The sequence below is a fragment of the Muntiacus reevesi genome, chromosome 1 (assembly GCF_963930625.1).
Source record: "Muntiacus reevesi chromosome 1, mMunRee1.1, whole genome shotgun sequence".
In the NCBI taxonomy this organism is placed as follows: Eukaryota; Metazoa; Chordata; class Mammalia; order Artiodactyla; family Cervidae; genus Muntiacus; species Muntiacus reevesi.
The window spans coordinates 65618461-65632405 of record NC_089249.1 but is presented as its reverse complement, the minus strand read 5'-3'; the positions used below and the strand labels follow the sequence as shown (position 1 = coordinate 65632405).

At 36.5% G+C, this 13945-nt stretch overlaps 1 pseudogene; it reads right to left on the bottom strand.

Annotated features, from left to right (window-relative positions):
• Window positions 1-13945, bottom strand: part of LOC136171204 (RAB11-binding protein RELCH-like) — a 79573-nt pseudogene that overhangs the window by 27015 nt on the left and 38613 nt on the right.

Genomic DNA, 13945 nt, shown 5'->3' with positions numbered 1-13945 from the left:
GGTATAAAAATTATTAAAGCTCTACATATATGTTTTCTTGAGGATCAGTTTAAATTTCTTGTGCTAAACAGAAAATTAAGGATAAGCTCTCATATGGGTTTTGGCAATGCACTGTGTACCTATCATACTGTAGGTCCCGTGAATTATGATTAAAACCAGTGGTAAAGATTAAGAGGATAACAAAAGAAAACTTGTAGGACACGTTCGATAATATTCTTAACCTATTTAAAAAATCTGTGAAGTGCAAATTGATTTCATAAATTGAATAATTCAAATAAATAAACTTGTTTGCAAATAAATCATTCACTATTTAAATGAGATTACAGATAATTTTTCCTTAATCTTTTAATGGCAAAATAGAACTCTAAAGAATACTTTCTATAGTATTTATGGCTTATTGTATAGGCAATGTGTACCAAAATAAATCTGCTACTCTATTTTAGACATTTAAAGCATCTGTCAATAACAGGTTAGCTACAAGAAAAACGAAAAAGATACTCTCAAAAGTTATTGCAGACAATATTATAACTATCCTATTCTAAGACAAGTCTAACTACTGCCAAACAAACACAATAAAACTAACATTAACAAGAGGTAGCTACAAGTACACTTAAGAAAAGAGTTATATTATTAGTCCCTATTAATGTTCAATCCCAAGACTGTCTATTTCTGTAGGCAAGTCACACATATCATATCAAGAGAGAGATCAAATAAATTAGTTAACTGGTAATGTAGAGAACAGACAGTGTTCATGGCACATAAATGGACCTATAGTAACAGTTAGTGTTGTAGAAGCTAATGATGCTTTAAGCAAAATTGGAAAACATGAATACCATGCAGTTTTACTGAACTCACCTGACAGAGGTATAAAACCATTTTCTAGGAGCAGAGATGCATGCACAAAAGTAAGAATATGATTGCAAGTAATAGACTTTAACAAAGTAAAAATAAAACACTAAACTTCAAAATGACGAAAAATGGACAACGTGATGACCTAGGGGATGACAGTACTTCTCTGGGTCTCACCTCTCTCTTGGCCAAGAGTATATTAGGGATGATGTGCGGCAGGCAGCGCCCCAGCATTAGCATGATGCTTATCTCACTGTCTGCAATCCGAGACACCTAGAAGACCACAGGGTTAATCAAAGATGATACTGGAGGCCTCCTGTGCGTGACGGGACTTCAAGGCTATGATTTGGACCCTGTCACTTCTGTTTCAAACACATATTCAAAAGAACAATTTATGATGAGGAGGAAAACAAAAACAACAACCACCTGAGATTCCAAACAGGACAAACATTTTTGTAGACCAGAAATGGATTTAAAACATTAGTAAGAAGCAAGGGAGCAGACAGGGAGGCTTATGAGACTTCAGTTCTGGGAACAACGAGCGATAACACAGGACTGGGGAGCGTCGATGGTTTTTAATCTTCGTTTTGGGGGGAAAGGTACCCACAGAGTCACGATCTTTGGCTAAGGTGAAAGAGTGGTTTGCATAATGAAAACACATGCAAGGGGAAGTCCATGGGGGCTGCCCCAGTCTTACAATGAGAACTGCCAGACTGCATCCAAACCACTCTCTAGCTCTTTCAGATTCTTAACGACACTGTGGGACAGAAGCCCAGAAGAGGTGAAGTGGAAGCAACCACAGAAAGGTATTAATAGAAAGGGAGAAGTATCAAGAAAGGAGAAAAAAAACACCCTTTTAAGATAAGCCTGCAACAACTGTTACAAAGGACTTGATGAAAAGAAATCTGAGAGCCAATAAATTCTGCAATCAAAGACAATCAATCCTAGAGAAATTAAAAATGGAGTAATCTAAAAATAACTGAAGTTATAAATAATATATATACCTGACTTGGTTTTCTAAATTACACCATAGAGAGGCATATAATTGTAGGTTGGTAGACATAAAAAATTAAAACTAGACTGTAAAGAGTCACTTTCATATTAAACAGAGCTTTAATCCAAAGATAAAAATAATCAACTACTTTCCTTAAAAGCTGAAAACTTTGGAATTATTTCTTAGAGTGTTTATTAGCTTAAATAACAGATTTGTACTTGAAACAGAGTTGTGTTACAATTATTTTGGGGGTAAAATGCTAACAAGAAAAACAGAATGTTTTAAGAAAGTTGCAAGAATCTGGTACAACTTACCTCTAATCCTAAATGACTATCTGCTGACATTCAACAGAAAGAGAGTCGAGCTTGATGGAAAGCAGGAGACAACTTCCTAGAAAAAAACACTGAATGAAAATGGGACAATACCAAATAGTTAAAATGGCGTTTAAGGAGAAAGTAAGCTGCAGGTTATAATTCCCATTATAGCATGAATCCTACCCCACAAACGTTTGAATTTCTCAGCTACACAAGATTTAAGGTCACTTCACTGGAGAATCATACAGGGAAAAAGGAATAGCAATAGCTGCTGATCTTAAAAGAGCTTGATATCATGTGAATGAATGTTTTTAAAAATGTTAATGGATTAAACCTGAAGTTGTATGGTAGGTCAGTGACTATAGAAAGTGTTTGCAAAACCTGAAATAAGGGTTTTTTTTTTCTTCCTGAATTGTCTATGGTCCCAGAAAGGTAAAGAGTGGCTGCGAAGGCTAACCTGGAATGTTGCTGCGAAGTTCTGCAGATCTATATCATGATAATGATAACCCTTAATGTCAGAAACCCACACAAAAGAACTAAAAATTAAAAATAAATGAAGGAGAGACTCATTCAACATTCACATATATTTTAAAGGATTTTTTGTAATTGAAAATATTAGCCTATTTATGTTTAATAAAGAAAGCTAAAATATTTATATTTGTAAAATAACACTGGTCTCTATGTAATAGTATTCATAATATTGTAATTATGAGTTGTACTTCATGTGCTTAATCTATGAAGAAAAGGGGTAACATCTAAGGTTACATAACAGAGGTTATTTAGTATACACCACAAAGCGGCCCCCAGTAGCATCTTATTTTGGAGTTTGTGTGCCAAAGCTGAAGCCCTGTTTGCTCATTACGTCCCCCCTCCCCTATTCTTTCGGCGAAGGGAGCTACAACGCATCTAACTGCCCAAGCCAGAAAGTCTTTATTCTTCCCTTAGTTTTAAGCTCCTAATCCAATCAATTTTTACCTTCTAACTATCTTATAAATCTATCTACATCTTTCCAATACAGAAAATTCCACCATTTCTTTCTTGGACTCTTCCAAAAGATATCCCATGAGTCTCCATTCTTGCTACCTTCTAATTACCACTACTCTAGAGGACTCTTTCTAAAACTTCAGTTCAGTTCAGTTCAGTCACTCAGTCGTGTCCAACTCTTTGCGACCCCACGGACTGCAGTATACCAGGCCTCCCTGTCCATCACCAACTCCCGGAGTTTACTCAAACTCATGTCCATTGAGTCAATAATGCCATCCAACCATCTCATCCTCTGTCGTCCCCTTCTCCTCCCGCCTTCAATCTTTCCCAGCATCAGGGTCTTCTCCAATGAGTCAGTTCTTCGCTTCAGGTGGCCTATGTATTGGAGTTTCAGCTTCATCATCAGTCCTTCCAATGAACACTCAGGACTGATTGGATCTCCCTGCAATCCAAGGGACTCTCAAGAGTCTTCTCCAACACCACAGATCAAAAGCATCAATTCCTTGGCACTCAGCTTTCTTTATAGTCTAACTCTTGCATCCACACACGACTACTGGAAAAATCACAGCCTTGACTAGATGGACCTTTGTTGGCAAAGTAATGTCTCTGCTGTTTCATATGCTGTCTAGGTTGGTCATAACTTTCCTTCCAAGGAGTAAGCATCTTTTAATTTCATGGCTCCCATCACCATCTGCAGTGATTTTGGAGCCCCCCAAAATAAAGTTTGCCACTGACTCCACTGTTTCACCATCTATTTCCCATAAAGTGATGGGACCGGATGCCATGATCTTAGTTTCTGAATGTTGAGCTTTAAGCCAACTTTTTCACTCTCCTCTTTCACTTTCATCAAGAGGCCCTTTAGTTCTTCTTCACTTTCTGCCATAAAGGTGGTGTCATCTGCATATCTGAGGTTATTGATATTTTTCCTGGCAATCTCGATTCCAGCTTGTGCTTCTTCCAGCCCAGTGTTTCTCATGATGTACTCTGCATGGAAGTTAAATAAGCAGGGTGACAATACACAGCTCTGACGTACTCCTTTTCCTATTTGGAACCAGTCTGTTGTTCCCTGTCCAGTTCTAACTGTTGCTTCCTGACCTGCATACAGGTTTCTCAAGAGGCAAGTCAGGTGGTCTGGTATTCCCATCTCTTTCAGAATTTTCCACAGTTTATTGTGATCCACATAGTCAAAGGCTTTGGCCTTTCTAATTCCAGCTTGAACATCTGGAAATTTACGGTCCATGTATTGTTGAAGCCTAACTTGGAGAATTTTGAGCATTACCTTACTAGCATGAGAGATGAGTGCAATTGTGCGGTAGTTTCAGCATTCTTTGGGATTGCCTTTCTTAGGGATTGGAATGAAAACTGATGTTTTCCAGTCCTGTGGCCCTGCTGAGTTTTCCAAATTTGCTGGCATATTGAGGTAGCACTTTCACAGCATCATCTTTTAGGATTTGAAATAGTTTACCTGGAATTCCATCACCTCCACTAGCTTTGTTCATAGTGATGCTTCCTAAGGCCCACTTGACTTCACATTCCAGGATGTCTGGCTCTAAGTGAGTGATCACACCATCGTGATTATCTGGGTGGTGAAGATGTTTTTGTACAGTTCTTCTGTGTATTCTTGCCACCTCTTCTTAATATCTTCTGCTTCCATTAGGTCCATACCATTTCTGTCCTTTATTATGCCCATCCTTGCATGAAAATTTTACTTGGTATCTCTAATTTTCTTGAAGAGATCTCTAGTCTTTCCCATTCTATTGTTTTCCCCTATTTCTTTGCAGTGATCACTGAGGAAGGCTTTCTTAACTCTCTTTGCTATTCTTTGGAACTCTGCATTCAGATGGGAATATCTTTCCTTTTCTCCTTTGCCTTTCACATCTCTTCTTTTCATAGCTGTTTGTAAAGCCTCCTCAGATAACCATTTTGGCTTTTTGCATTTCTTTTTCTTGGGGATGGTCTTGCTCCCTGTCTCCTGTACAATGTCACGAACGTTCATCCATAGTTCATCAGGTACTCTGTCTATCAGATCTAGTCCCTTAAATCTATTTGTCACTTCCACTGTACAATCGTAAGGGATTTGATTTAGGTCATACCTGAATGGTCTAGTGGTTTTCCTTACTTTCTTTTAAAACTTAGATACCATCATGTTCCAAGTCTCTAAAATGAGTCAACACAGCTTATATGACCTAGTCTCAGCTTAATTTTCCAACTTCCCCTCCTATTGTCTTCTCATTTGCATGCTTCGCTTCATCTTCATAAATCCTTCTTAGCTCTCCAAGTGCAGTGTTCTTCCTGCTCCTGTTAGTCCCTCTTAGGGGGAAGACTTCCTCTCATCTCTTTGCCTGGTTCACTGCTACTTACTCATCAGGTATAAAGTCAGAAAATACTTCTTTCCTGAAACCTTTCCCACTCTGATAACTAGGTTATGCTTGTGTCTTCACACAAGCTTGGGGAACACCCTGCTTGTGTGTTCCCCAAGCAAGCTGAACTTCTCTTATATTACCAACTTTTATAATATTATAATTGCCTGACAGTCTCTCTCATACTGTAAAGTTTGTAACCGAAGTTTGTAACCATATGTTTGGTTACCGTTACTATACTCTTCATTTGGGCTTCTCTAGTGGCTTCATTTGGGCTTCCCTAGTGGCTCAGATGGTAAAGAATCTGCCTGCAATGCAGGAGACCTGGCCTGGATCCCTGGGTTGGGAAGATCCCCCGAAGAAGGGAATGGCTATCCACTCCAGTATTCTTGCCTGGAGAATTCCATGAACCTCGCGAAAATTGGCAGGCTATAGTGCATGGGAGTCAGACTTGACTGAGCAACTAACACTTTCACTCTTCTTTTAAACTTCATACTCTTCATTAACATTGCCTGACATACAGTTAAGAGCTAAAAGAGTTAGTTGGACAAATTTAACAATCATCTTTCTCCTGAGAGTGGCTTTGGACTTTAAAGGAGATATATGGAACTACTAAACATCAAGAACTACTACAAATGCCACTGCATTATTTTTATGACTATATCTTAATCATATTAGATTAAATGCACTTTGAGGACTGGGCCATGTCTATTTCAATCACACACAACCACAGACAAAGTTGTGGCATATGAGTAAAAAAATTTGCTTTGGGAAAAACAAAAATCAAATACTTCTCACTAATAGTGAGTATCTTTAAGTCTAAAACAAATTAGTCATGCTTTCCTATTACATCCCAACACTTACTCTAATACTCCTCCATTTAATAGGAGGAGGAAGTATGACTGGCTCAGAATGCATCACAAGGTATGTGTGAGGATTAACTAAGCTAGCATATGTAAAGCATTTAGAACTGTTCCTGATATATAAAAAGATCTCAATAAATATTCCTCTCTTAGAGAATATTCTTTTTTCACATTATAATGTAAATACTTTTTGTCTCCTCTACTAGGAAACATAATCATGATGGGCAAGGGACCCTGCTATAGTCATCTAAGTTCAATCATTGCTATTCAATAAAAATTAAATGAATTAAGATATTAATGACACAACATTACTAATGGAAGCAGACATAGGAAAAAGGACTAAGATCAAGAACTAATCGCCATTTTAGTAAAGGCAACTATTGAATATCAAAACTTTCTACTGAATCTGATAATGACTGTAGAACACAGAAAAGATAAAAAAACACTGGGTAAAACACAGCACACAGAACATACATATTATTTATGGGTTTCAGTACTTAGCTAAAATAGGACCTAGTTCATTTATGGTCTATTCCTCTTTAACACAATTTAACTTAGTCATTACTTGTGATTTTTTTTTGCAGTGATGTGGACTCTGCTATGTGTTAAGTTCATGTCAGACACATAAAAATTCATGTATCTCACTGAAGAATCCAAATCTGAAAGAGACACGTGCACCCCAATGTTCATCGCAGCACTATTTATAATAGCCAGGACATGGAAGCAACCCAGATGCCCATCAGCAGATGAATGGATAAGGAAGCTGTGGTACATATACACCATGGAATATTACTCAGCCATTAAAAAGAATTCATTTGAATCAGTTCTAATGAGATGGATGAAACTGGAGCCCATTATACAGAGTGAAGTAAGCCAGAAAGATAAAGAACATTACAGTATACTAACACATATATACGGAATTTAGATAGATGGTGGCGATAACCCTATATGCAAAACAGAAAAAGAGACACAGAAGTACAGAACAGACTTTTGAACTCTGTGGGAGAAGGGGAGGGTGGGATGTTTTGAAAGAACAGCATGTATATTATCTATGGTGAAACGGACCACCAGCCCAGGTGGGATACATGAGTCAGGTGCTCAGGCCTGGTGCACTGGGAGGACCCTGAGGAGTCGGGTGGGGAGGGAGGTGGGAGGGGGGATCGGGATGGGGAATACGTGTAACTATATGGCTGATTCATGTCAATGTATGACAAAACCCACTGAAATGTTGTGAAGTGATTGGCCTCCAACTAATAAAATAATTTAAAGAAAAAAAAAAAAATTCATGTATCTGATCTGCAAAATAAGAATTGAGACTCTTCTAGTTTGACAATGTACTAAATAGCTGAAAGATGCATTTCAAAACACAGAACACACACACATACCTCCCCCCCCCCAAAAAAAAACACAGAACACATACTAACCTATTGGGTTTATCAAAATGGACTGTGTTTTTACTTGATGGAGAAGAAGATGGTATTCCTTCTCTTTCTCTCCTGGGGAAAGAATGTGGGAAATTCTCTTTAGGAACAGTGGAATCAACTTCATCTGATTTTGAAAGATGGACATCCTTGTTTTCTCCCTTGTCCAAACTATTTATAACTGAATTCTTTCCACTGTCTTCAGAGTCTTTGTGGGGAGACTGATCCAAAGAAGGCTGAACAATGTCACAAACTACAGGGCTGGCAAAGTGTTCATTTTTGAGGAAGTCCATTTCACTGTAAAAGAAAGAGAAATTATTAGTGAGGAATTGTATTTTTTAAGACTTTGGCAATAGCATAAATCTCATACTGGATTTAATGCTTTAAGTATAACATATTAATAGAAAGGGATTTGGCAACTAATTAATCTTTTCTGTACCATGTATATTGATGCTTCATATAGAAAAATGGCCACAAACTCTTACAAAACATAAAAATGGTTTTATAAACTATGTTTGGATTATCACTTAGCCTTGTTCGTGTGTAAAATGTGGAAAATTCCATCTAACCCACATCATGAGTGTAAGAGTCAAATGAAATAATGAATGGAAAATATGCATAACACTAGCACAAAGAAGTTACTTTATTACTACTGATACAACCTAAAGAAGGTAAAAAATATCTTACTCCTTGGTTCTAAGACATATATGACTTAATGATTATTACAGTGATTAACAACTTTTTGGGGGGAAAAACACATTAAGTATATAAGCAATTGTAAAACATTTTCCCCCAGAAGTATTAGGATATGAAAAATTATAGCTTACCACTGAAATATTATCTTATATGCTTATATAATCTGTCAATTTCTTTAATAATTTTAAGAGGTTTTATAGAAATGATGATTAACTACTAACCTTTCAAGTCTTTTGATTTGTTCCATCAAAGACCATTTCTCACTGTTTAATAAACTAATTTTATCTTCTAATTTCTGCACTAGCAAGGAGTTCTAAAATCAAAATGGGAGAAAAGCAGAAACTCAAGATCTCATAGTCTGCTTTGACATGGCTTAAACACTTCTTGTGGACTTGATTATTAATAGCTCTCACCTCTACAGTCTGAGGAGTTTCAAGAGTTGAAGGAAGGTTGCCTAAAACTGGTGTCAGAGCCTCTAATTCGTCTTCTTCTACACCACTGGCCACAACCACAAGATCTTTCCAGTTACTTGATGATTTCCAAAATCTCAGTAGGGCTGTAGTGAGTCTGGAGGTTTTGGAATGTTTAATCCTACATCATCCCATAGTTCAAAATCCTAAAAGCTAAAAAACAGTAGCATTCAAAAAATCTATGTGGCAGTTTTATCTTGCATTTTTGAGATGTATCTTTTCCTTATTGCTAATATCTTGAAAACTCAACATAATTGTGTGATAATGTCAAAGTGTATGTGCCCGGTGAATAAACATCCTGGGAATCAGGAAGTGTCTAGGATTAGAGTGTGAGATGCACCCCCACCTCATACTTGGAAAATAAGGGAAACAGGGTCCTCAGTGGAGAGACAAGTTTTTGTTACAGCAAAAAGGATATTCTGGACTTCCTTAGTGGCACAGTGGATGAGAGCCTGCCTGCCAGTGCAGGGGACCTGGGTTGCGTCCCTGGTTCGGGAAGATTCCACCTGCCTTGGAGTTACTGAGTGCAAGCTCTAGAACTTGAGGGCTGCAATGACTGAGCCTGCAACCTGCGACTACTGAGACTCATGCACCTAGAGCCTGAGCTTGGCAACAAGAGAAACCAAGGAATGAGAAGCCCATGTACCCCACAGTGAAGAGTAACCCCAGCTCGCCACAACTAGAGAAAGCCCGCATGCAGCAACAAAGACTCATCACAATCAAAGAATTAAAAAATAATAAATTTCTAAAATTAAAAAAAAAAGTATATTCAGAGAGAAGTTGAAAATAAAGAATATTTATTTACAATAAGAAAATTTCACATAGCACCACAGAAAGGAAAAATAGGAAGTAAAGGAAAGAATGGGCAAGAGGGAACCAAAAAACAGTAAGACAAGGATTATATGCAGATAAAAATATAAGAAAACTATCAATAGTGTGTATTGAGTGTTACTATTCATGAAGATACAGAGATGAACAAGAGATTCGTTTAGCGTCAAGAAGATTATAGGCTAGTCAAGGGAGATAAGAGATAATCTTAGGTAACAATAGAGCCATGAAGATAAAATCAGGTCACTAAAATAAATGATCGAAAAATAAAATCAGGTAAAGTCTTACATTTTAGACAGAGGCTAAACATGAAAGGAGTGAGGGCTCTAGGATAGAACTGCTTTAAGGTCAGTTGAAATGACCATTAAACATCACTTAGTGGTTAAAGAATAAGTAATGATGAGCACTTGCACTGCCATTTATTGGGGTATATAATTAATAAATAACAAACCGCACAGTTTAAATCCAACTCTTTGTGACCCCATGGACTGTAGTCTACCAGGCTCCTCCATCCATGGGATTTTCCAGGCAAGAACACTGGAGTGGGTTGCCATTTCCTTCTCCAGAGGATCTTCCTGACCCAGGGATCGAACCTGGGTCTCCCACCTTGTAGGCAGACGCTTTTACTGTCTGAGCCACCAGGGAAGTCTTAAATCCACAAGCTAATCTAAAATGTACAATCTGCTAAGTTTTGACATCTGAGTACATACCTGAAGAGATCAGTGCAATCAAGAAGATGAACTTGGGGGCTTCCCTGGTGGCTCAGTGGTGGCTGATTCATGTCAATGTATGACAAAAACACTACAATATTGTAAAGTAATTAGCCTCCAACTAATAAAAATAAATGAAAATAAATAAATAAAGCCAAAAAAAAAAAAAAAAAAGAATCTGCCTACCAGTGCAGGAGACACAGGTTCGATCCCCGATCTGGGAAGATCCCACATGTCCTGGAGCAACTAAACCTGTGTGCCACAGCTACTGAGCCTGATTGATCTAAGGCCTGGGAGTTGCAACTATTGAGCCCATGTTCTGCAACTACTGAAGCCCACATCCCTAGAGACCTTGTCTTACAGCTACAGAGTAGCCCCCGCTCGCTGCAACTAGCGAAAAGCCAGACCAGCAATGAAGATCCAGCACAGCCAAAAATAAACAAATAAAGCAGAGGGGAAAAAAAAGATTAAACACCAAAGCTATGGAAAAAAAAAGATGAACTATTCACTCCCCAAAGTTTTACTGGCTGCTTGTAATACTTCCCCCTTTGTCCTCACAGATGCCCTGTTCCTAGGCAAATAATATTCTGTTTTCTGTCACTGTTACAAGTTTACATTTCTTAGAATTTTATATAAGTGGAAGCATACAGCAAGTACTCTATTTGCCTGGTTTCTTTCATCCAGATTATTGATTTTCAGACTAATCTATGTTGTCGTATCTGTCAGAGGTTCACTTTTCTTTATTGCTGAGTTAGCATTTCACTGTAACGATACATCAGAATTTTTTACTCAACTGCCTGCTTTTGGATACTTGGGTTGTCTCCCTAATGTCGGCTATTATAAAGAAAGTTGGTGTGAACACTGTGTAGGAGTCTTGGTATGAACATCTCCCTTCACTTCTCTTGGACTGTAATATCTACGAATGGAATGAGCGAGTCATATAGGTGATGAAGATTTTACTTTTTTTTAAATAGGCTGCCAAAAAATGTTCCAAAGTGACTGCACCATTTTGGACTCCCAAGAGCAATGATAGTATTTCTACTTACTCCACATCTTTGCCGAGACTTGGTACAGTCTCAGTCAAACCTTCTAGTAAGTGTGCTATGGTATTTCATTGTGACTTAATTTTTATCTCCCTAATGACTAAAGATGTAGGACACCTTTTTTCATGTGCTTATTTGATATCCATATATGTTCTTTGTTGAAGCATAAGCATCTGTATAAATTTTTTGTCATTGATTCATGTCAATGTATGGCAAAAACCACTACAATATTGTAAAGTAATTAGCCTCCAACTAATAAAAATAATTGGAAAAAAATTTTTTAAAGCAAAAAGAAAAAAAATTGGGTCTTCTTTTAAAAATTATTCACTTTAGAGAGTTCTTTAAATGTTCTGGATAGAAATTCTTTATCAGATATGTTACTTGAAATATTTTACCTAATCTACGGCTCATCTTTTCATTTGTTTAGAGTTGCTTTCAAAGAGGAGAAGCTATTGACTTTGATAACACATATTTGATGAAGAATACCATACTTTTGGTGTCATACATAAGAAATCTTGGCCTACCTTCCAGGGTTGCAATGAATTTTTCCATGTTTTCTTCTAGGAGCCTTATGGCTTTAGAATTTACATTTAAATCCATGATCCGTTTGAATTACTTTTTGTATATGGTGTGAGGTATGGTTTGAAGTTCAATTTTGGAGGTATATAGATATCAAAATGTTACAGTGCCAATTGTAAAAAAGACTACTTTCTGAATGGAATTTACTCTGTGCTTTATTAGACATCAAAAGATCATCTATGTGTAAGTTAATCTCTTGACTCTCCACTAAGTTCCAATGACCTGTCTACGTTTATGTCAGTAAGATACTGCCTGAACTATAATATCTTAAAGTCAGCTAGTTGAAGTCCCCTAATTTTGTACTTCTTTATTAAAGTTGTTTTGGCTATACTATGCTATTTCCATAGAAATTTTAGAATAAGCTAACCTCTACAAAAAAAGCTGGTGAGACTCTGATTAGGATTGTGTTAAAAGTACAAATCAATTTTACAGAAACTGATACTTTTTGATGATACTGAATCTTATCTGTTAGCACAATATATCTCTTCTTTATGTCTTCTCTATTTTCTTTCAGCACATATAATAGTTTTCAGTGCATAATCCTTCATCATACTTATCCCTAAGTATCTCCTATATTTTTTGATACTTTTGTAAATAGTATCTTTAAAAGCTGAATGTCTATTTGTTGCTAGCATACAGAAATACAATTCATTTCTGTTTACTGATCTTGTATCCTACAACTTGTCTGTCATCACTTATTATAGGGTCTTTTTTAATGCAGTCTATAGGATTTTCTACATATATAATCATGTTACCAGTGAAAGTTTTCTTTCTTTTCCAAAATATATGCCTTTTATTTCTTTTTCTTGCCTTGTACTGGCTAGATTCCTCAGAATGATGTTCAACAGAAGTAGTGAGAGCAGATATTCCTGTTTTATTCCTTATCTTCCACCATTAAGTATGATGTTAGTGATAGTTTTTCTGTAAATGTCTTTTATGAATTTGAGGAAATTCCTCATAATTCCTAATTTCTTTAAAGCTTTCACGGGAAAGACACGTTTGATGTGTCAAATGTTTTCTTTTGAGATGATCATATGATTTCTTTTCTCTTTTGAAAAGTTTCTTAAAGTGGTGAATTACAATGGTTGATTTTTGGACTAATCAATCTTATGTTCCTCAGATAAACCATTTGGTCATTGTGTATTAGCATTTTTACACATTGTTGGATTTGATATAGTAAAATGTTATACAGATTTTCTATATCCATGCTCATGAGGAAAATGAGCCTGTAATTTTCTTTGTTAGCCAGATCTGTATCTGGTTTTGATACCAGAATTGTGCTGGTCTCATAGAATGAGTTTTCAACAATTCCCTTCTCTGCAATTTCTAAAAGAGTTTGTGGAGAAGTGGTATTACTTCTTCCTTAAATATCTGGTAGGTATCTACAGTGATATAACCTTGTTCATTTACTTTACTTCTTCCTTAAAAGTCTAGTAGATTTCTACAGTGGTATAACTTTGCTCATTCCAGATTCTGATAATTTGCTTCTTGTCTCTTTTTCTTAATAAACCAGGCTAGAGGTTTACCAATTTCATTACCTCAAATACCCAGTTTTTTGTAGTTATTAATTTTTCTCTGTTGTTCTCTGTTGCCTATATCACTGATACATTCTCATTTTTAATACTTCCTTCCTTTCAATTTCTTTGGACTTCAGTTAGTTTTCTTTTTCTACTCTTAAAATAGAAACCAATCTTCACCAATTTGAAATCTTCTTTCTTTTCTATTCAGTATTTTGGTGTTATGGGATTTTACTGTATGTATAACTTTTAAAACAAAGAAGCTAGATAAAAGAAGAAATAAGTACATTATAAATTAGAAAGGAAACAAATTATTC